General features: G+C 41.2%; 1 long non-coding RNA gene across 2 annotated transcripts; it reads right to left on the bottom strand.

The window, feature by feature from the left end:
* Positions 1-10,686: 10,686 nt before the first annotated feature.
* On the bottom strand, positions 10,687-23,174 carry LOC138806242 (uncharacterized). 2 transcript variants are annotated; one of them, XR_011365745.1, is made up of 4 exons: positions 23,088-23,174; positions 20,314-20,657; positions 13,333-13,490; positions 10,687-11,214 (listed from the first exon to the last, which is right to left on the bottom strand). It is a non-coding gene; the product is annotated as an uncharacterized lncRNA (long non-coding RNA). The 2 variants fall into 2 exon arrangements; XR_011365746.1 differs by having other exon boundaries at positions 13,333-13,486.
* Positions 23,175-23,437: the final 263 nt, after the last annotated feature.

The raw sequence follows: 23,437 nt of genomic DNA, 5'->3' as shown, positions 1-23,437 counted from the left end.
AAACTTTATAATTTAGGCGGGGGGGGGAGAGGATAGTGTAGTAGAGGTGGGAGAGAAGGGATGTTAGGGGAAAAACAAAGGAGGAGGCAACAATGCTTGATAGGAAATGTACTCATTACCTTGCTCATGTAACTGGAACCCCTCTGTACAGTATTTTTACAATAAAAAGTATTAAAAAATTTTTAAAGAATTAAAGAAAGATTTCTCTGAAGAGGAAATAAGAATGGCCAATAGACACATGAAGAAATGCTCAACTTCTCTGTCCATAAAAGAAACGCAAATCAAAACAAAATTGAGATTCCACCTCACCCCAGTTAGAATGGCTATAATTAAGAACTCTAATAACACCAGATGCTGGAGGGGATGTGGCTAAAAGGGAGCCCTACTGCATTGTTGGTGGGATGTAAACTTGTTCAACCACTTTGGAAAGCAGTATGGAGGTTCCTCAAAAGACTCCACATAGAGCTCCCCTAGGACCCAGCAATCCCACTTTTAGGCATTTACCCAAACGATCAAACAAGGCCATACTAAAGCTACCAGCACAACTATGTTTATCGCAGAATTATTCACCATAGCTAAGATATGGAACCAACCCAGTAGATGAATGGATCAAGAAAAAAGTGATATATAGATTTAGATAAAATGGAATTCTATGCCTGTATCAGAAAGAATGATATTGCCCCATTTGTTAGGAAATGGAAAGACTTGGGAAAAAATATATTAAGTGAAGCTTTCAGAATTTTTGTCTTTGGGTTTCAACTATTTGATGTCTCTATATAGATACCTTTAAGTTTATCCTCACTGGAGTTCATTGATCTTCTGTGATGTGAATGCTCATGGTCTCAAGTTTGAGAAGTATAGTTGCTATTTATCCAAATATTTTTCTTCTCCTTTTCTGACTTCTATAATGCATATGTTAATAGAATCCTACCCAACTGGTTTTTCATGCTATAGTTTTTTTTTCATCTTGCTCCTCATCTTCTTCCTTCCGTCTTTCTTTCTTTCTTTCTTTCTTTCTTTCTTTCTTTCTTTCTTTCTTTCTTTCTTTCTTCCTTCCTTCCTTCCTTTCTTTCTTTCTTTCTTTCTTTCTTTCTTTCCTTCTTCCTTCCTTCCTTTCCTTCCTTTTTCTTTTCTCTTTTCTTTCCTTTCTCTCTTTCTTTTTTCCCTTCTTTCCTTCCTTCCTTCCTTCCTTCCTTCCTTCCTTCCTTTCTTTCTTTCTTTTGGTTCTGAGGCTTGAACTCTCTGAGTCTCATGCTCTTGCTCAGCTTTTTAGATCATGGCTAGTATTCTACCATTTGAACCACAGATCTAATCAAGCTTTCTTCTGGTGAATTAAAATTAAGGCTATAGGACTTTTTCCTGTCTGGGCTGATTTTGAACCACAATCTCTAGATTCCCCTCCCCTCCCCCGCATAGATAGGATTAAGGTATGAGCTATGGCACCTGGATTTTTTTTTTATTGTCAAAGTAACGTACAGAGGGGTTACAGTTACATAAGTTAGGTAATAAGTACATTTCTTGTGACACTTGTTACCCCTTCCCTCATTTTTCTCCTACTTTCCTTCTCCTCCACCCCACCCCCAAGTTGTACAGATCATTTCCAACATACTCTCTTGTGTATATCGCTGTTTCATTGGTTCCTCCCTTGTCCTTTGTCTCACCATTCTGTTGTTCCTCTTCCCTTCCCTAATTCAAATAAATGGATATACAACACCAGGGTACCAAAATCAAATACAGTACTTATTGTACTTCTGTACTTATTGTTTATGCTCTTCTCTTACCAGCAAGCTGCCTTGTGTTTTGTGGTACCCATGTTGTGGTCTGGTTTGGCCCTTAAATTGTTTCTTCTTTAACTTCTGCAGGACTTATGTTCTTTGCTCCAGTATAGATTCTTCTTAAACATTATAATTGAGCTCAAGGAGAATGAAAGACAGGGAGGAAGAGGGGAAGGGGATGGATATACTCATTTCCTAGGGCTGTCATAATAAATTATCACAAATTTGATGGCTCCAAACAACAAAAATGTATTTCCTCATAATTTTACAGACCAGCACTTCAAAATCAAGGTGTCAGCAGGCCAACCAAATCATAGCTCCTGGTGGTGACCTGGACATCCACATTCCATACACACATTCGCACATACCCCAGCTGATCCTGACATGCAGTCAAGATTGAGAGCCAACTCCTACTTTTTAGCCATTGATAATAAGATGCTTGTATTAGAAATGAAGACAAAGAACAGCAGGACTGGGAACAAGAATAAGAGAAGTTAGCCTGGTACCAGTGGCTCATACCTGTAATCCTAGCTACTCAAGAGGCTCTCATGGTTAAAAGGCAACCCAGGCAGGAAAAGGCCATGAGACTCTCACTAGCACAAGAGCCAGAAGTGTAACTGTGTCTCAAGCGGAAAAGTGCTAGCCTTGAGCAAAAGATCTCAACTACAGTGCCCAGGCCATGAGTTCAAGCTCCAGTACTGATGCAGTAATAATAATAATAATAAAAGTTTATGGGGAAAGGGTAAATATGACTAAAGTATATTGTCTACATGTTTAAAAATGCCATGATGATGTTAGGTGAGGTAAGCCAAGCTCAGAGAGGAATAACAGCACATATTTTCTTTCATATGTAGAAGCTAGAGCTTAAATATAACTGGACATGATAACCTATACAGAACTCTAGGAATTCACACAAAGGCAGACAAAAGGAGGATACCCATGGGTGTAATTAACTCCTCTGAACATTTAAAGAAACTATGTATTGAAGTGCATTCCAGGAAATAGAAACATGGGGCTCTGTTGTTGTTGTTGCTTATGGTGATAGTGGTGGTGTTTGTTTTTGCTTTGAGGTTTTTTTAGGGGGCCAAGAAGGAGGTACAGGAGGGAGGGAGAAAGGGTGAACAAATGCAATCATGCTATTCAGTGTAGACTATGTGGAAAATGACCTTTGTAACTTGTAGGCAGGGATGGGAGGGGAGAAACTGGGGGAAAGCAAACAAAGGGATGACATTGTCCAAGAAAAGAAATGTACTCATTACCTGACTTACAAAATGGTAACCCCCCCCCGTACAACACCTTAATAATAACAGTAAAGTTATATTTTTTAAAACATGCCACAATTAAACTATTTTGTTATGTAGTATATACTAATAAAAAAGGAAAAGATACAGATTTGAAAGAGAATTAAAATTAGAGGAGAAAAAGTAAATCTAAAACAAGGGAAATTGGTCTCAATGGCCCAGAAACTTGAGTTAGTCTGTGTCTTGGTGCTGGTGGAAAGAGATGAATCAAAGTCCTGACAACCACTATTCAAGGTCAACAAAAAAGGACCACGTGGGAGGGAAGTGGGAGAAGTCCTCCCCAGAGGCCAGAAAGAGAATGAGGTGGTGGGACAATTGGTGGGGGGCAACCGAGAGCAATTCCTCACAACAGAACTACCCAGGAGGGATGGGGAGGACTTGGGAGTCCCAGAGATTCAAAAAGATCTATTTTGAAAAGCAGTGAATTTCTGAAACAAAGCTGCCTGCCAACCAACTTCTCCCAGCTGAATAGATCCCTAAGTAAGGAAAATAAAACTGCTTAATAAATTAGAACTTAAACTTTCCCCTTTTGATCTAAGAACAGGAGCCAACACCGCCACTGACAAAACACTCCAAGTCTCCAAACTGAAGAAATTCAAATCTCCTTCTGGAGAGAACAAATTGAAACAAGAGGAAGAAAAGATGGAAGGGGAGGAAGAATATTAAACATATTTAATATACAAAAATTATTTTTTGTGCCACTCCTGGGGCATGAACTCAGCACCTGGTCACTCTCCCTGAGCTTTTTTTGCACAAAGCTAGCACCCTACCACTTGAGCCACAGCTCTGTTTCTGGTTTATTGGTAGTTTATTGGAGATAAACGTCACACAGGCTTTCCTGCCCAGGCTGGCTTCAAGCTGTGATCCTCAGATCTCAGCCTCCTGAGTAGCTAGGATTACAGGAATGAGCAACTGGCACTTGACAAAAAGAAAATGTTTTGAAAACTTAGAGCAAATGTGTTTTAGTGTACTGTGTTAATACACAGATACTGTGTTAACACACATAGATACGTGGTAGTGGTAATGAAAGCAAGCTGGGATGTCTTATAGAAACAGGGGCATGCCAGGTGCTTATAGCTCACACCTTTATCCTAGCAATTCAAGAGGCTAAGATATGAGGATCACAGCTCAAAATCATCCCAGACAGGAAAGTGTATGAGACTCCTATAGCCAATTAACCAACAAAAAAGCCAGAAGTGGTAGAACATCAGCCTTAAGCTAAGAGATAATATCTAGGCCATGAGTTCAAGACCCAATATTAAAACACACACAAATGTACACAAACACATGCATACACACACACACACACACACACACACACACACACACACACACACACACACACACACACACACAGGAGGACCAGGAGCAGTTGAATATAAGCCTGCTGAATGAAGTAGTCTCAAGCCCCAGAATGCCTGCAGCACGATGTCATTAACCTGGCAGGAAATCTGTCAGGCTCACCTCTGGAAAATCTGACCCATTCTAGAGGAAAGTCCTAAAGCAACTCACCGAAGGATTGCCCACAGCACCCTGCAGGCAAGCTGGACTATGTACACAGGCAGCCCCACTCCCCAGGCAGTTCAACAGGCACCGAAAACTCAGGACTGCTGCCTAGCCGAGGAAACCTTTGATATAACAGAGACCAAACACACAGAAGGAGGGGGATTAGGAAGGAACACACAACATGAACAGAAAAGAAAAAAAAAAACATTAAAAATCATTACTGTTATTATTTATTCATTTTTTGTGCTGGTCCTGGGGCTTGAACTCAGGACCTGGTTGCTATCCCAGAGCTTCTTTTTTCACGGTTAGTGATCTACTACTTAGACACAGCTCCACTTCTTCCTTTCTGTGTGTGTAATTAATTGGAAATAAGAATCTCATGGACTTTCCTGCCTGGGCTGGCTTAGAACCACAATCCTCAGATCTCAGCCTCCTAAGTAGCTAGGGTTACAGGCATGAGCCACTGATGCCCAGCCTTCATTGTTATTCTTGAATATATAGATGCAGATAATCCTAGAAGATGAGAGCAGGACACAGTTAGAAAAAGTAGTCAATGAACAAAACAGTTTTGGGAAATTAAAAAATATGATAGTCTGGGCACTAGTGGCTCATGTCTGTAATCCAAGCTATTCAAGAGACTGAGATGGGAAGGATCATAGTTCCAAGCTAACCAGGACTAAAATAAGTTCCAGAGACCTTCTCTCAAAGAAGAAAAATGAGAATAAGGAAAGTACTGGTGCAGTTCCAGCTACATGGGAAATGTAAATAGGAAAATTCTGATACAGGCAAACAGGGCAAAATCAGGACCCTATTTCAAAAATAACAAGAGCAAAAAGGATGGAGACATGACTCAAGAGCATCTGCCTAATAGCACAAAGCTTTGACAAATACACACACCCGCACATGCACAAACACACACACACACATATAAATGAATAACTGAGGTAAAGAATTGGAAGAAAAATTGAAGAAATATTTCAAAAGAGAGAACAAAAGACACAGCTGAAAATGAAAAAGGAAAGGCAATTACAGGATTAATACGGACCAATAATTATCTAGTTCATCCATATCATAGAATTCCAGAGAGAGAGAATGGAGAAGATAGCAAGGAGGACACCAACAATAAAATCAAGAAATTTTCCCAGAATTGAAGGTCATGACACAGAACAAGTCTCATCATCATGAAAGTTCACTGCACTAGTGATAAAAAGAAAACTCTGCATAAACAGAGAAAGAGAAAGACTTCAAGAGAAAGATCATGTACAAAGCATGGGATATCAAATGATTTAGAACTTTTCAACAGCAATGCAAGAGCTCGAAGACAATAGTGCAATGGCTTCCAAGTTGTGAAAAATTATGTCTGTATCTGCTTCACCTACCCCAGACAAACTGTTGGGCCAAGGGCTTGTGTAGAACTTTCAGACATGATATTGCAACAAATTAACCTCCCACAGACTTTTTAAAAAATTATTAGAAAGCATGTTTCATGGAACAGAAAAAAGAAGATAAGAGATCCAGAGACAAGCTTCAGCAAGGTGTATTCCCAAAATACTAGGGAAAGGAATCTCTGCATGAAGACAGCCAGACCAGATGAGAGATTCTCAAGGGCACAGGGAACAAACATTATGTCTAAAATAGAATATATATCTCAGCTTGGCACCAGTGGCTTATGCCTGTAATCTCAGCCGTATATGGAAGCTGAAAATGAATCATAGTTTGAGGCCAGCCCAGGCAGAAAACATCGCAAACCCCTTCTCAAATTATTGCTGGCAGAGTGGAAATAACCTGTCTTCTAGCTATAAGGAAGACTGAGATTGATCAGGAGGATTGAAGTTCTAGATCAGTACAGGCAGAAAAGTTCATGACATGCCTGCAATCCCAGCACCTGAGGAAGCTAAAATAGGCAGACCACAGGAAGCAAGACTATTTCTTATAAATCGCCAGTGCAAGCCAGGGGTAGAGGTATAGCTTAGGAGGAGAGCTCCTGCTTAGGAAGCACTAGGCCCTAAGTACTGCCAAAATAAAATAAAAATACACATCTCAAGAGGAGATTCAGAACAACAGTTGCATTATATCTGAGGTTTGATAAATGCATGGCAACCAAAAACACAAGCAAAACAAATGTCAGCCAGTGCAGCCCTGTTCTGTAGAAACATAATGCAAGTTCCAGGTATAATTTCAAGTGTTTTGCAATTAGCTTTAAAAGTTGAGCTTGAATTCATTTTAATAACATATCATATTCAACTCACTCTATCCAAAGTATTATTTCAACAAAAAAAATCAATACAAAAATTAATGTGAAACTTTATGTTCTTTTTCAAACCAAATCTTTGAGATCTAGTACGTATTTTGAATTTATTACTCTCTGATTTACACACTAAAATTTCTCAGAAACTTGAATTCAGGGATAGGAGTGTGGCTTAAGCGATAGAATACTTGCTTCACAAGTGTAAGGCCCTGAGTTCAAGTCCCATTACTGACAAAAAAGAAAGAAGAAAGGAAAAAAATAAGTACTTGATTTCAGCTATATTTAGCTTTCATTAAATTTGCAAATGAAATCATAATTTAAGCATGAAAAATTTTTTAAAAATTTTCCAATTCTGTCAAGTTTTTAATTAAGCTGTATGAGTTATATATTAAGTCTATATTTGCATTAGTCACATTTTAGGTACATATTTCAAGTACAAGAGCCACATGTAGTTAATAACCATAGCTCTCCAATTCAGCAAAGTAAAACTTACTTGAAACTTAAATCATAGTTAATTTTAAAAAAATACCTGAAACATAATCATAGTGACAAAAAAGCTCAGCATAGAATAACATACTCTGAATATTGATTTAATCAGAATTGTAATGTAAATTGCATTGGAAACATTGGCAAGTAGGAAATGTTCATTATCAAGATAGGAAATGAATAGCAAGTTAAATGCCCGTATTTGGATACAGAAGCCTATAGATTTAAAAATAAATAACAGCTATTTTATCTCCATTACGCAGAAACACAAAATTAAATACCATATGAAACTATCAATATAGCTCCAAGTGTTTGCCACTGCATAAAGAACTGGAAAGGAGGGGAGTGGGACTTTTGCTTGTCTTAAGGTCACAGTGTACTGGCTCAGTCTTTAAATGCATGCATGAATGGTGTTTTTCAAATAGTGGCTGGAAGGTCTGCCCAAATGTATGAAGAATTCCCCATGTGATCTTAGCACAATAAAGTGTGACCTATTCCCTTCATCCTACAAAAAAAGAGCAAGGAGGCCATGGTGGAAGCAGCTCTAAGTCTGAGGGACAAATGAAGTAAAAGGATGCCAGTGGTGACAGAACTGTCCTTCAGGCCAAATCCCAAACTCCACTCCCAAGTGCTAACATGCTGCGCCTGCATAGGAAAGGCCTGAAAAAGGTTAGCTAAAACGGCATCCTGGAGGGCTCTGGAGGCAAAGCAACAGGCCCCAGAGCTGAATGCTGCAGTGACTAGAGAGTACTGGACTCTTGCTCTATGCCTCAAACCCTCCCCTCCCCTGCCCAACCTGCACCTGTGCGCAGGTGTCTATTAATTCCCCCTCCCCAAACCAGGGCAAAGCTTCTTTCCACATGAAGTTTTCCTTAACTACTCCTTATCCTTACAGATCTGATCTCTGTTTTTTTAAATCTAATACAGTCTTCAAGTTTGAGCCTTAATTAAGAACTGTTTGGAACTGTTTTTCACATGTAATTTCCAATATTACATAATCAACGACACTACATGACTTTGAATGGTCCCCTAGCGCAGGTCTAAATCCATAGTAGAGATCTATAGAGTATTTGATCATTTTCTTTTCTTTTCTTTTCTTTTCTTTTTTTTTCTTTTTTTTTTCTTTTTTTTTTTGGTACTGGGGACCGAACCCGGGATGTTGGCACTTGCTAGGCAAGCACTTTGCCACTGAGCTACATCCCAGCCCTCTTTTCTTTTCTTTTCTTTTCTTTTTTTGAGATATGGTCTCGCTATGCAACCCAGGCTGACCCCTAAATCACAGTTCTCCTGCTTCAGCCTCCCAAGTAGCCAAGAGTGATTACAGGTTTCCAGCATTGATTGTTGATGATAGTATTATATGTTCATTTATGCGTTTCTTTGGTACTCTCATCACAGAAACTGCTATTTTATATGTATGTGAATACAAAAGAGAGGGAGAGATTGAATTACAGTACAAAGGAATTAAAGTGGAAAGTGAGTTTTCTAGACTCATTATCATAATAACCCATTGGTTATCATAATCTCTTTTAACTTCATATGAATTTTTCTCTTTCCTTCATCTCATGACTTGTTGCCTTCCTCTCTCCCTGCTCAATAGACATTTATCTAATGTACTATGATGAAACATAAAAATCACATGAGTATTAAAAGCAATGTATACATTAGAATGGTATTGCTACAGTTTGGATCTTGAATGTTCCCCTCTTTAAGAGGTGGAGCCTAGTGGAAGGACGCTAGGTCTTGGGAATACTCTGGAAGGGAATATTGACCCCAATGTTGCCCCTTTTTCTCTTTTTGCTTCCCAGTTGCCGTTGGCTGGGCTGTTTCCTCCTGTAAGTACTTCAGCTACAATGTGCTGCCCTGCTGCAGGTCCAAAAGACAATGTAAAACTATGAAGCATACTAAAAACCCTGAAAACTAAAAGCTAGGATTAACCTCTCCCTTTCAAATTGTATTTATATATGTACCATTTGTTTGAGACAGGCTCTTGTGATGCAGCCCCAACTAGTCTCAACTTTGGATTCTCCTGCCACAGCCCTCCCAAGTGCTAGGATTACAGCCACGTTCCTTTGTGTCTAGGTACATCTTTCTGCAAGTTGATTTTTTTCAGCTATTGTTACAGCAACATAAAGCTGTGGTACACCACAGACCATGTTCTCTTTCCTACAATTCCGTTCAACACCTTTCTAAAAATCTGTGCCCCAGACCGGGCGACAGTGGCTCAACCCTGTAATCCTAGCTACTCAGGAGGCTGAGATTTGAGGGTCCCAGTTCAAAGCCAGCCCAGATAATTAACCACCAGAAAACCGGAAGTGGCACTGTGGCTCAAGCTTACTTTGAGCTGAAGAGTTCAGGGACAGCACCCAGGCCCAGAGTTCAAGCCCCACGACCAACCAGGAAGAAAAAAAAAAAAAAAAAAGAACTGTGCCTCTGCTGAGAGAGGAAATTCTAGCATGAGACTGAAACAAGAGGATCTTGAGTTCATGACCAGCCTGGGTTGCATAGGGAGACAGACCCTTAGCTTCTATACGTACTTTTTTTCTTTTTTTTTTTTTTTGGGGGGGGGTCTGGTTGTGGGGCCTGAACTCTGGGCCTGGGCGCTGTCCCTCAGCTCTTCAGCTCAAGGCTAGCGCTCTACCTCTTGAGCCTCAGCACCACTTCCGGTTTTTTTCTTTTTGTTTATGTGGTGCTGAGGAATTGAACCCAGGGCCTCATGCATGCAAGGCAAGCGCTCTACCACTGAGCCACCTTCCCAGCCCTATACGTACTTTTTTAAAAGGCACCTCACTCCTTCCTTGCATCAGTTGCTGCATGGTTCTTGCTAGGATCTGAATGTGAAATGTCTCCCACAGGCTCATCCATTAGGGGCTTGATCACCAGGTTATGGGCCTTGGGGACATAAATGGTTCCTTGAAGGCCTGACCTAACCAAAGGACTAATCTTTGATAGCTTCATAATAAGATAGCATCATTGGGAGATGGTAAAGGTAGAAGGCTGGGCCTTGTTGGAGGAAGTGGGTCACTGGAGGCATGTCCTTGGGGGCGGTATTTTGTCCTGGTTCTTTCCTGTTCCCTTCCTCTGCTTCCTCACAGCCAGAATGTGAACTGCTCTGCTCAGCCATGCTGTCCCTGCCATGGTAGACTGACAACCTCTGCAGAAATGTGCTAAATAAATCTTACCTCATTGAAGTTGTCTGTTTATGTGTTGTTGGTTCTATTTTTGTTGTTGTTGTTGTTTTAGGTACTGGGGAAGAACCTAGTACATTGTGCCAGTGAAGCAAGGGTCTTACCCCTGTGCTAGAGACCTCTTCAACCCTTGTCAGGTATTTCATCACAGCAATAAAAGTTCTAAGACAGTATTCCACCACTTTTTTATCCATTTCTCAAATAACAAGTGCATCGTGATGTTGCCTTCAATGCCCTAAGACACAAGATAATTCTATGAGGAAAACCTTCACTGTTTGTTTTCATATGGACCTTTGTGAGAGCTTCTCTGGCATCTATTAGGATGGCCACGACAAATCTATAAATTGACTACACCAGTCTTATGGGTAGTTCTGCTGCCTGTCTCCACCTAATTCCTTCGTCCAGCTATGTAGAAGAATTTACCGTGATTTAATTGGGAAATTACTGTGACAGAAACAGGTCTGGAAGCACAATTGAAGAGGTAAGCCTTGTGACATTTCTCAGCATCCTCAAAAGATGGAGAAGGCAAAAATCACAGAGGACATTGCTTGAGCGAACATCCACCTGGCCATGTTACTTGAGCATAGGGACCAGGGTGGTCACTGTAAGAGATACTTCTTCCCCATCTCCACTCTGCTTCTGACTCGCTCTGTACTCTTAGGAGAAAACTTATATACACAGTTGTTTTCCTTCATGCCTCCAAGGTCTTCTACCTTGGGAGAAGATCCAAAGAGAGAAAGAGAAATTAGGGATTAAGACTCACTGAGCTCATAGGTTCTTACCTGGCGAACAGGTGAACACATGCGCATAATTAACTGGAAGAAAGATGGCTCTGAGGTTGACAGCTACAGCTGCCAACCAGGGAATTGATGAAACCTTGGCCAGGTGCAGCTGAGTGAATCTTGCTGTCTTTTCCAGCCTGCACACTGGTATTTCATCATCTTGGCTCTGTTTGGTCCCAGAAGTGTAGGACTCTTTTGTTTATCGCTTTCCTGCTCTCCACATAAGGGTACCTGAGCAGAGACCCTTCTGGGGGCTCTTCAGCAGCCACTGCCCCCGCTGTGCATCCTCTACATGCCCACCTTAAGGCTTCCAAATCATATACTTCACACCATTTCCCAGTGGCCCTCAGCTGTACAGAGCTGAGCAGAGGGAATATAGATGAGACTCAGAGTGGTGAGAGAGAGAGAGAGAGAGAGAGAGAGAGAGAGAGAGAGAGAGAGAGAGAGAGAGAGAGAGAGAGAGAGCTCAGTACAGCACAGGAGAAAGAGCAGAATTTCTTCCTGAACCCAGAGTGCCCCCCTGGTTTCTACCATCTGGGGTCTACCTCTGAATGGACAAAACTCCCGCTTGACCACATCTGGTTGAAGAGAAAGAAACAAGGAGTTTGGAGATGCAGTCTAATAGGCAGCACTTGGCACACACAATAGAAGCAGCTGCTGTTTATACTCGGTTTTTAAGGGTGGCCTCCAGCCGGACTTCACACTTCCCTTCCCTATGGGGCATTGTTTTACACACAGCATCTGGAACCTCACAATCTTGTAGCTTAATAATAATAACAACAACAACAATCCATGCACACCTTGAATCCATGAAACTGTATATAACAAACTCTCTTCCTAGGGGGGAAAAGAAAACTTCCCAGATCTGCCTATTTCCCTCTACAGATGCAGGTCTATAAGGTTACCAACTCCTACTCATAAAATGGGAATGTAGAGACTAGCAGATCCCTTACTCAATCCATTACAATATTCCTGAAAGCGTTTTTCTAAATAACAGTCTGCAAGGTCTGAAAATCCTCCAGCTTCTTAACTAAGGGCTGGGGAGGCTAGAGGAGCAGCCGCATGAATTCAGGTTGTCAGTTCAAGAACTGATGGCAAACTACACAAGAGGCAAGTAGCAAGGCTCAGCCTGCTTGGCATTGTTAACTGTGAGTCTTTTCTGACCCCAGGGTTTCTCTTCCCTGGCCTCGTACCCATAGAAACAAGCGTGGAGTTGGCAGGCAACACGAAGGCCCTGCATGAATCTTCTGACTCCACTGCGCCCTTCCAATACCCATCCTTAGTTTCAGATGCCTGAGCTGGCTCTGTTGGGCAAGGTGGCACCTAATTACCTCCTTCTGGTTTTTTTTTTCCTCTCTCTCTCCTTCTCTCTTCTCTTGTCCTCTCCCCTCCCTATCCCCTCAGAGGATAGCCTTTCCAAGAAATAACACGCACGCGCGCACACACACACACACACACACACACACACACACACACACACACACACCTGGCACGGTGAGATAGGGAAGCTCACCATGGATACCGGGCTACCATTCCCACTCCGGCAGCAGCTCCTGGGAATAAGTAACTATCTCTAGAATGCTGTAAACTCCAGATGTGCGCTGACTAGTGCCTTGAGACCTGGCTTCCCTGTCTCATTATGCCTATTTTTTTCCACAAGTTTCATATATGCATATCAAGCTTTCAGAAAGGGGGAAAAATTGGAAATGGTAATCTTCTTTTTAATATGCTACCACATGCCAGCCCTGAGCAGCTGTGCACACACAACACGTTGCACTGGACATGAAATATAGCCCAGGACCATTTTTTAAGCATTCATTCCCAGGGCTTACAAAACACATTTACTTGGAGGGAGGTCACACAGTCTTCCTTCTGCATAAAAGGTGGCTTTGAAATAGGTACAGCCATCTGGAAACAGCCTCCTCTGCTATTGATATGTAAAGTGCACGTATTATACCATCTTGCTTGGGACCGTGCAGCAGGAGGCTGAGGCACACACAGGCCCATAATTGTTTAAATATACAGCTTCTGGTTCTCCAGAGTGCTTACCTTGCTCTCAAAAACCATTTGCCAGTAACAGAGGTGGTTCTGGACGGGCTGGGAGGCAATTTGCTCACAGGAGCATTTGTCTACAGGCAGGAGGACAGTCTTAGAGCCCAGATTTGGGAGAAATGGTTTGAATGCCCTCTGCTGCTGCTCCAGCCTTGCTAATAAGAAAGAATATGTCAAATGCATGACTAGGAGTCAACAGCAAACACAACATGCAAATAATGACCCCTGCTCCTTTGCTCATTAGAGCCCATCCTTGCTTCCCTTCCCCACAAGACTTAGATGTCATTCTAAGAACTGTTTTTGTCCTGCATTTAAAGAACAAGGTCAATGGATCCTATATTGCTAATTGATCTCCCTGTAGTCAGGGAGATGACTGGAAGTTTATTAACATTTGTTCTCCAAATGGACAGCCTCCCCCTCAAGAGCCTTTTACTTATGCAGAGCTTATTCAAATAAACTCTTGACCTCTGGGGCTATTTAATTTTTTTTATTTTACTTTCCTGGGCTTGTTGTTTCATCTGTTTTCTTCTCAAAATAAATACATATAGCTGGGCACTGGTGGCTTATGTCTAACCCTAGCTATTCATGAAGATGAGATCTCATGATCATGGTTTGAATCCAGCTCAGGCAGAAAAGTCAGTAAAATTCTTATCTCCAATCAACCTCTAAAAAGCCAGAAGTAGAGCTGTCTGTCAAGTGGTACAGCACTAGCCTTGAGCAAAAGCAGCTCAGGGACAGTACCCAGACCCTGAGTTCAAGTCCCAGAACCCACACCTACACCCACACTCACCCTTCCCACATGCACGTACACCGACCAAAAATAAAATTATATATACATGTATATATAGGATATTTATAACATAAGTCAACAGCCTTAAATGCAAAATTCTTGGTCAAAGGGATCAAAGTTTCAATTAGGCCAAGTTAAGTTTTTAGATCTATTGTACAGTATGGTACAACAGTTAATAATTGTATATTGTATGCTTGATAATTATTGAGAGTAGATCTTAAATATTTTCACCATATACACACATACACCTATACACAAAATGGTAAGTAGATGAACATTCTAATCAGCTTGATTTTGATAAACATTTTACAATATATATGCCATTTGGGACTGGGAGAGTGCTAGGGAAGAGATGACATTGTCCAAAAAGAAATGTACTCATTGCCTGACTTACATAACTGTAACCCCTCTATATGTCACCTTTATAATAACAGTAAAAAATAAAGTAAAATATGCCATTTGGGGATTGGGAAAATGCTCAGCGGTTAAACAGAGTTTGATCCACTACCATATATACATGGAAATTATATGCCATTAACATATACAATATTTAATTACAAAACTAATAAACTTGTTTTATTTTTCAGGTCTGAGGATCAAACTCAGAATCTCAAGCATGGTAGGCAAGCAATCTACTGCTAAGCCATACCCCCAGAATCACCAAAAAAAGAAAAAAAGAAGAAAAAAATCCCATTCCAAAACCCAAAATATGTCTCAAAAAGAACACCAAGCTCTGATAGCTCAAAGGGTTAAGCTGCTAAATGCACAAATAGCAGAGCTCCTGTTACACACACAGAGAGAGACCTATTGGAAGGAGGAGACAACTGTAGGTCAGGCTGTCCTTTACACTGTAAAGTGCTTGAAAGGGCTAATAAACCCAGCAGCCTATGGCAAAGGTAATTTATTTTATATTCCTAGTCATCACATGCAATATTTTTGGAAGGGGAGAGAAAATATAATTCAAAGGAAGTGATAAACAGTAACAATAATATCTAGAGATGCTACCACCCCCAAATTAGAAGACCATGTGCTTATCTCAACCCCCATGGGGTGCATTTTCCATTTTGTTTGTATGCCAACATTTGGAGGAAACTGCCCAAGAACTTGGGGACACTGTAATTTTACCTCACCCACGGTCAAGGGCATAGATGAGCAGCTTCCACATATGGGCACACACATATCTACACATGTCTATCTACTACATGTCTTCTAGCTCCACTCCCTGGAAAATGAGCTCTGAGTCAGCTCTGGGCTGGGAACGATTACTAAGTGGACAGTTTACAACTGATTTCCTGAGCCCAGGTGGTGCACAGCTTTTCCTGGGCACCATGAGAGGCTGACAAACTCTGCTCCCAGCTCTGCTCCCAAATCACACTTGCTACATTTTATGTGTATGAGGTCATTAGACTGCAGATGAGGTAACTATGCAGTCTGCCTGTGAGCTAGAAAAAGGTTACCATAGGACCATTCATGTAAACACAGTGAAGTCCCCACAAGGATGCAGACAGCTGGGATCTGCTGCCTGCTTTGGCATGAGCAGCCCCAGAATTCCAGGAGCCTATCCAAGCTCTTAAACTAGCCAAATCACTGCCCTAGTTCATGTCACACCAACCTGATGTCAACCAACCTCAGCTGGAAGCAACTCACAGAAGGAGAGCTGACTGGTGCCCTGGCAAGTTTACACAAAGGCTGGATAGAGGAAAATTACCACCCCTTAAGACCTTTCCACTGGGAGCTGGTGGCTCAAACCTATAATCCTAGCTACTTGGGAGGCTGAGATCTGAGGACTGTAGGTCAGAGCCAGCCCAGGCAGGGAAGTCCATGAGACTCTTATCTCCAATTAACCACCAGAAAACTGGAAGTGGAGCTGTGGCTCAAGGTGGTAACACACTAGCCTTGAGCAAAACAGCTCAGGGACAGCACCCAGGTCCTCAGTTCAAGTCCCACTACTGACAAAAAAAAAAAAAGAAAAAAGAAACATGACTGAGGAACAAGCATTTTTAACAGTTAATAACAGAATAAAGACTTTCTAAACTACAGAATGATGAGTGCTCTCCTAAAGTTGGATCTGTCCTGCTCAGGTTTTCCAAGGTTCCAAGATCTCAGAACATTTCTCCCAAGGTCAAATCAAATTGACTATATTCTGCATCTGTCTTATGCATTTCTCTTTTGTTCCCTTTTAAACTCCGAATTACTGAACACTGTAGAAAACACTGGGAATGAAGCAGGAAACAAGATGGTGGTTTCCATGCTGGTAGAACTCATGCACTAATGAACAATGAAAGTGGGTGTACATCATCAAAAACATGAGGAAACTATAAGAGCAAAGAGCCCGGGAAAGCCACCCTGAGAACCTCATTAAGTTGAAATCAGAAGGTGAGAGTTATAGTGCTGGGAACTAGAAGATGCATCACATGTCTTAACCAACCCTGTGAGATGAATTCACCACCATTCTTTTTAACAAGTTCTCCCAGAGTTTATGAGAAAGAACTTGCCCAAGGAGAGGCTAGAACAGAGAGGATTTGAACCAAGATGGAAAGCCAAGACCCTGGGACTCTGTAGTCACTTGAAAATCACTCTAGACACAAAGTGACACCAGGACAAACAGACTCTCATGGTCTTCACCCTACCAGCAGCATATATGTCTGGGCAGTCAGATAGGATAGGAAGACTGGGCAGATGACAGAGTGAATATACCCAGGAGAAAGAAGAGCTTATATATAAATAGGCCCAAGTCTATGTGTATGCGTGAAGATAAGAAACTTTGCAATGTGCACCAAAGAATTAGAACTTTTTCCATGGGTCACAGGAAGCCATATGCTCCAGCTTGGAATGCCCCTCAGAATTCATGTTAGAAACTTTGTCCTTAATGAGACAGTTATTAGGAGGTAAGTAGGTAGGTTGTTTAGCCTACGATCTCTCTCTATCCTCAAGAAGAGAGTAGCTGGATACCAGTAGCTCATGCTTATAATCCTAGCTACTCTGAAGTTTGAGATTTGAAGATTGCTGTTCAAAACCAGCCTGGGCAGGAAAGTCCATGAGATTCTTATCTCCAATTAACCACCCTCCCCCAGCCCCAAAAAAAGTAGAGCTGTAGCTCAAGTGGTAGAGAGCTATCCTTGAGCATAAAGGCTCAGGGACAGTGACCAGGCCCTGAGTTCAAGCCCCAGGACTGGCACAAAGGAAGAAAAACATAAGAGTGATGCCAGTATAAAAAAGGGCCTACAGGGGTAGGTTCTCCTCTTGTGCTCTTGGACTCTGCCTTCCACCAAGGAATGAGGCAACAGAAGAGCCCTCATCAAGTATCACACTTGAAACCAGGACTTCCCAGCCTCCAGAATTAGGATGCAAATATTTCCATTCATCATATATTACTCCACCTCAGTATTCTCTTAACATTTAACAGTCTAAGAAATCCTTGAAGACCATTAAGTAAATGGATTAAATGATTAGATTTGTTTGAAACAAGGCTCTGTCTGTGCTGTGGAAATGGAGAGCAGTAGAGGGTGAGTTTCAATAAGTTTGAGTTCTAGCTATAGGGAGGTAACCAAGAACATCACTGATCAGTTGTCATCAGTGATCATGGTGGTATAAGGTGAGAGAAGAGGTTGCAAAAGGAAGGCAGGTGCTTGGAGATTTGGGGCACTTAGAGGAAGATCCAGTGTAGAGATGTCCATTGGGCACCTTGACATGCAAAACACTACTCATTAACAATCTCTGTCTTCATCTGGACTGAAGATGGAAATTCAGGAGTAATCAATGCACAAAGGACTATAGAGCTACTGTTGCTGCATGTAACTGTCACTAATAATCCATTCCTTTAACTTGCATCTTTTTTATGTTTATAAAAACAGTCCCCCCCACTTGAACATAAGCCATGTGAGGATGGGGATATTTCCTTTCTTGTAAAGTACATTCCATCAATATTGTGCAAAAAAGAATGAAAGGATCAACCTGCTAAAGTATACCAAAGAATTTAAAATTGAAATTCTCCCCAGAGCCTTCATCCCTCATACCTAATTACATAATACAGAAAAATGATTGTGCAACTAAGAATCGTCTTCCTAGTCAGGTCAGCTATGTGCAGACCTCTGCAGCACCAAGGTTTATAATTTGCCTTTGTTCTTACCCACATAAGTGTCTTTCTGGCTTTGTCCATAGAGACTGTATCCAAAACTTTCACTTCTACACTCCTACAGATAAATATAAATATTACCCACTGCATCTTTGAAGAGTGTGATGGTTTTCACCGGTCAGTACAAAACACACACACACATACACACACACACACACACACACAAAATGGTAATAATTAGAAGGATATGTTGATTAGCCTCATTGCAGTGATCATTTCAAAATATGTGCATCTATCTGAATATCAAGTTGTGCCCTTAGGTATATACAATTTTTATTTGTTGATGGTATCTCAAAGCTGTTTAAAAGTAAAAACGGTCAAACATTGGTGGCTCACACCTGTAATCCTAGCTACTCGAGGCTGAGAACTAGGGAACACAGTTCTAAGCCAGCTCAGGCAGCAAAGTCTATGAGAACTTTACCTCCAATTTAACCACCAGAAAGCCAAAAGTGGAGCCATGGCTTATGCCAGCACTGATTAGAAAAAGCTAAATGACAGCACCCCAGGCCCTAAGTTTGAGCTTCAGTACCTTAATGTAGACAACCAGACTGTGTATCACTAAAACGGTGTCACCCAAATGGCACCAAGATCAAATGCATACTGCTTTAACAAATTGCATTATTAAATTGCATTACTTTTGAAGTAGGAATTTCTTCAAATGTTTAATTCTGCCTTTCCATTTTCTGATTAAGACATATACATCTACCTTAAGTCTTCCTGCTTCTCCATCATATAATGTGTGCCCTGAAGCCCCTTTTTTGTTCAAGGCATTCATTACCGGACCCTTAGCTTTTCTGCTCCAACTGGGACCAGTTGCTTTCCACAGCAGCTGCAAGCTGTCCTCCCAGGACTCCTTTTCACGCTTCTCCAGGATGCTACCACTGTCTCTCGCATCCCCATTTTCCTTTTTCTGTGAGTACCTTTGTTTCAATTTTGCCATTATTATCTCAGCCACACTAGCATTCTCTCTGACCCCTGAGAAATATCCCAAATCTTCCCTTTTCCTTCCTCCAGTCTTTACATAAAATTTTTTTTATTGTGAACATACTGTACAGAGGGGTTACAATTACATGGGCAAGATAATGAGTACATTTCCTATCAAGGATTGTTGCCTCCTTCTTTGTTTACCCTTCACATCCCTTCCCAGCCTCCCCCCGCCCCCCCATCTCTATCATTCTAGTCAGGCTTCAATGTTGCCACTTCACCCATCCTATCTAAAACAACTTCATTCCCCACTAGAATGTTTCAATACAGCACTACTGTTTCCTAACATTAGCATTTTCCTGGTGTGTGTGTGTGTGTGTGTGTGTGTGTGTGTGTGTGTGTGTGTGTGTGTGTGTGTGTGTGTGTGTGTGTGTGTGTGTGTGTGTGTGTGTGTGTGTGTGTGTGTGTGTGTGTGTGTGTGTGTGTGTGTGTGTGTGTGTGTGTGTGTATCTAAGCTGGTCCTGGAGCTTGAACTTGGGACCTGAGCACTGTTCCTGAGTTTGTTTTTGCTCAAAGCTAGCACTCTATACTTGGGCCACACTCCACTTCTGGCTTTTCTTGTGAATAACTGGTGGGTTATTACAGACTTTCCTTCCCAGGCTGGCTTCACACCCTGTTCCTCAGATCTCAGCCTCCTCAGTAACTAGGTTTGTGGACGACATGAATCACTGCATTTTTTAATTTTTCCCTATAAAAAAGGCCAAATCCTTCTTGTTGTTTTCTTTGGGGGTTCTTTTGTTTGCTTAGTTGTTGGTCAAGACTGGGGCCTGAGCTTAGGAGTCTTACTCATTCAGCTGGCACTCCACCACCTAAACTATACCGCCATATTTTTTTTTCTCCTGTGAATTTCAGTCCCCTCGAGAAGTAAAAGGTTCATAGAAGAGGTTAAGTACATATATCTAAAAGAAAGACACATTCATACAAAGTACTCATATCTCTTCTACAGATAGTCCTTGATTTATAAGGAATTCTATCCAATAAACCCATAATGTGTAAGTTGACAATATTAAAAGTCAAAAATAATTTAGCACACTTTTCCTACCAAGCATCCCAGTTTAACCCAGCCTACCTTAAATGTATTCAGAACATTTACAGTTCTAAACAGATGATTAAATTCAGCCAAAAGCATGTTTTATAATAAGGTGTTAAATTCCTCGTGCAATTTGTTGAATGCTGTACTGAAGGTACAAAGCACAATGATTGTGTAGGTGTACTTTTACACCACTGTAGAGTCAAACAAAACACAAGTCTCTCCTTCACAAGTCAGGGATCATCTATAGTCTCTAATTTAACGTAACAGAAGAAATCAGAATCTTATCATCAATCTTCTTAAATCTTGCTTTACTGAGACTAGAAACACTCAGAAAAGAAACTCTATCAGGTCTTCCGTAGTTGAGCCAATACCTATAAAAGCTGAAGGAGAAAGAAAGATTGTTAGGCTTTGCTACTGCAAACTATGTTATCGACTTTAATTATGTTAAAGTCGATATTTGAAAACCTTTCCACTGTAAAACAGAAAGCACTATATAAATTACAATGTTAAATGAAGTAGCTCACAAAACAATAAGGGAAAACAAAACAAACTTTGAGTACAACCATTATAAACAAAATTAAGAGGGGGATAACTCAAGAAATAAATGCTACAATGAGAATTATGTACCAAAGTTAGCAAAACAACATGCAGGCCAACCACCTGTTTCAGTAAATAAAGTTTTATTGGCACATGGCCATGCTCATTCAGTTACATGCTGCCTTTGTGCTACGATAGAGAATGAGTAGCTACAACTGACACCATATGGCCCACAGGCCTAAAATATTTACTATCTGATCCTTTAAGAAAACGTTTAATAGTTGTTCAGGGAAATGAGGTCTTTGGAGCCTAAACTAGGATAAGGGCTGAACCTGAAACTTATATAAAGCTTAAACCTTCAAAGGGGCTCACTCTCCAGGGAAAGTACATGGAGAAAAACACCTGCATGGCAAAGCAGTCCCAAGGAATATCTGGCTGCACTTTAGCTCCAGGTGGGAAATATTAGTAATAATAATACTAATAATAATAAAAATCAACCCTGTGACTGCAGGCTTATTGTTTGTTTGTTTGTTTGTTGGGAAATGTAGCTTTTATTGTAGGATGCTACAAGTCTAACAAAACATTTGGGGTTCTGGGAGAATGGCACTTGGGGATAAAGTACAAGTCTTTGCTACACAACCAACCATCTGTTTTCCATCCCTACTTCTTCATTGTGCCTGCTTTGGCAAGAAACACAAGATTTCCATGTCTTCCAAGTCCAAAGGACACCATCAAGTCTTCCCTTCTTGCCTTGGCAGCATTTAAACCATGGCTACACACTTCTCCTAAGCTCTCTTTTCTGTCCATTTCCACAGTATCGCTCCTTGAGGTTTTCCTCTTCTTCCTCTAGCCATTGCTTCAGTACCCTGTTCCCAGTAGGGGGCCAGTGGCTCACACCTGTAATCCTAGCTACTCAGGAAGCTGAGAGCTGAGGAGAAGGTATGAAGACAACTCAGGCAGGAAAGTCAGTGACTCTCTTATCTCTAATTAACCACCAAAAAGGCCAGAAATAGAGCGGTGTCTCAAGTGATACAGTGCCAGCCTCGAGTAAAAAATTAAACAATGCTTAGGCTCTGAGTTCAAGCCCCAGCATTGGCACACACACAAAAAAGTTTCCTCTTCTAGCTTCTGCTCCTGTATTCAGCCTCTGAGCTGTTCAGGGCTCATTGTTTCTAGATAATAGTTGCTTATGTTCCCACAACTTTAATCATTGCTTGCCAAGTTTACACCTGTAGTGCATAACTCTCCTCCAAGCTCTAGACCCATATATCCAATGACAACTCAATGTCTTATTCAGGGATCTTCAGCTTACAAATTCAGCAAGTCAAATGGAACCTGTCTTTCTCTCCTCTTCTCTCCTTTTTTTGAAAGTGGGGGGGGGGGGGCAATGTCTCAGCATATGGTATTGTCAAATCTCCAGTCAGTTGAGAAATGTGAAAGCTATTCGCCCTGACTGGCCAATCCAGCTAATTACCACATCCCATTAATGTCAATAGGTCTTAGTATCTACTTCTACCTTTTAGAATCAAGTCTCCCATCAAGTGCACTATTACCTCACCATCAGAATCTCAGGCAAAAAAATCTCAATCCAAGGATTGAACCTTAACTTAAAATTGATGCAGTTGAATTAGAGGCCCACTTTTAAGTTCTAAACTTTTATAAATTGAGTCTACTTCCATACATTACAACCAATATCTAATTTAAAACATTTTTCAGTTTATAGAACTTACATCCCAAGCTCACTTACTCCCTAAATGCTGCTTCTACATCATCCAGATTCTCTCACCAACGGTTTTTAATCTCATTAACAGTAAAGTGACAAGAATGATTCAAAGATAAAAAAGACTATAAGTAATAAGTTTGATTACATCATGAAACAACAAAGACCTTAAAGCTGATATTATACTTCATTAGAAAAATTATATTATGATCTTATCTAGGTATTTTTGTTCTAGAGAACAAAAATCTGATTTTGAAATAAGCCCAAATGGCACCTTCTCGATTACAAGTCAGTCAAAGGGTGTGGAAGTCAGTACCAGTGCTGTGTTCTGTCTGGATTCCTCTTTTGAGCCATCTCTAATCATTACCAGCAATCCAACCCCTCCTCTGAGTTCCTGATTTGACAACTGTTGTAAAAGGGGAAGGCAGAGTTGTGGTTTTAGCTGTAGAATTGGTTGGCACTGGAGCGGCTGGAGGAGGCAAAGAACAGAAGGAAATGCTATTCACCAGAGCACAATCCCCAACTTTTACAGTACTTGAACAGTACTTTCTACCTTTTTTACAATCTATCCAAAAGCAGGTCTCATTGACAATACTGGCTTTCACACAGAAAACACAACTGGTTTGTTTTTCACAGGTTCCTGTGGCTGGATCGGTGGTGGGCTCTGTGACAGACAACACTGTTGTGTAGACAATCTTGGGCTTAGTCACATTTCGGGCCTTCGCCTCCACAGGGAGTGCACAGAACACAGCCAGGCAGAGGGTGGTCCGGAACATCAGTTGAGGGAGCCCCAGCATCCTGTCCTCAGCGCTGGTGATCCCGCGAAAGCTGTGAAAGATGCCGTGCACAACAGCTCCAACGGTCCCAAGACTCTGCTACCATGGTGGGGCTGGGGGGAGGGAT

This window comes from Dipodomys merriami, unplaced genomic scaffold (assembly GCF_024711535.1).
Source record: "Dipodomys merriami isolate MVZ:Mamm:240054 unplaced genomic scaffold, mDipMer1.0.p SCAF_4, whole genome shotgun sequence".
Taxonomy (NCBI): Eukaryota; Metazoa; Chordata; class Mammalia; order Rodentia; family Heteromyidae; genus Dipodomys; species Dipodomys merriami.
Note: the sequence above shows the minus strand (reverse complement) of the source record. Positions and strands in the feature narration are given on the sequence as shown.